Consider the following 654-nt stretch of genomic DNA (forward strand, 5'->3'; position numbering starts at 1 on the left):
TGAGGATCTTCCACATCATCAACTCTGTAAGAGACTTGTAATCTGTCGGGATCAACAATGGGCTGAGGATCCAAATACAGACTTGTGTATGGATATGGTGTCTGTTCTTTTGGACTTACATTTATATAAGTATATAGTTCTGACAATACCGGTCATGACCTTCTTCTCCTGTGCGGATGCACACATATTACCCGAACTCTTACGAGACTTGGTAAGAATGTCTTCCACGAGTAATGAGTGTGTTGGGTAGGGACACTACGAATGTAGTGTGTGGACGTATAATGTGAGAATGTGGGTCTCGCAGGAGGCGTACGTGAGATAGTCCCTGCAGTCGCACTATCCCATGTGCCCTCGGTGGCTCAGATGGGTAGAGCGTCTGCCATGTAAGCAGGAGATCCTGGGTTCGAGTCCCTGTCGGGGCACACATTGTCACCTGACCCCATTGATACATATCAACGCCCGTCAGTCGCTGAAGGTATTAATATATAATTCTAATTTAGTTAAAAGTGGTGGTCGATCGGAACTCTCATTACAAAAATTATTTGTCACAGTAAATGTAAATGCAGTCTGTCAAAGAACTCTTTACAACATGAGATTTGTGAAATGTTTAAAGAGTATACCAATTAGAGAAACTCTAGACCTGGGCAATCAGTT

At 43.3% G+C, this 654-nt stretch overlaps 1 non-coding gene across 1 annotated transcript; it reads left to right on the forward strand.

The window, feature by feature from the left end:
- Window positions 1-347: 347 nt before the first annotated feature.
- Trnat-ugu lies at window positions 348-422 on the forward strand. Its single transcript has one exon. It is a non-coding gene; the product is annotated as a tRNA-Thr (tRNA).
- The last annotated feature ends 232 nt before the right edge of the window (window positions 423-654 follow it).

The sequence above is a fragment of the Schistocerca piceifrons genome, chromosome X, assembly GCF_021461385.2.
Source record: "Schistocerca piceifrons isolate TAMUIC-IGC-003096 chromosome X, iqSchPice1.1, whole genome shotgun sequence".
Lineage (NCBI taxonomy): Eukaryota > Metazoa > Arthropoda > Insecta > Orthoptera > Acrididae > Schistocerca > Schistocerca piceifrons.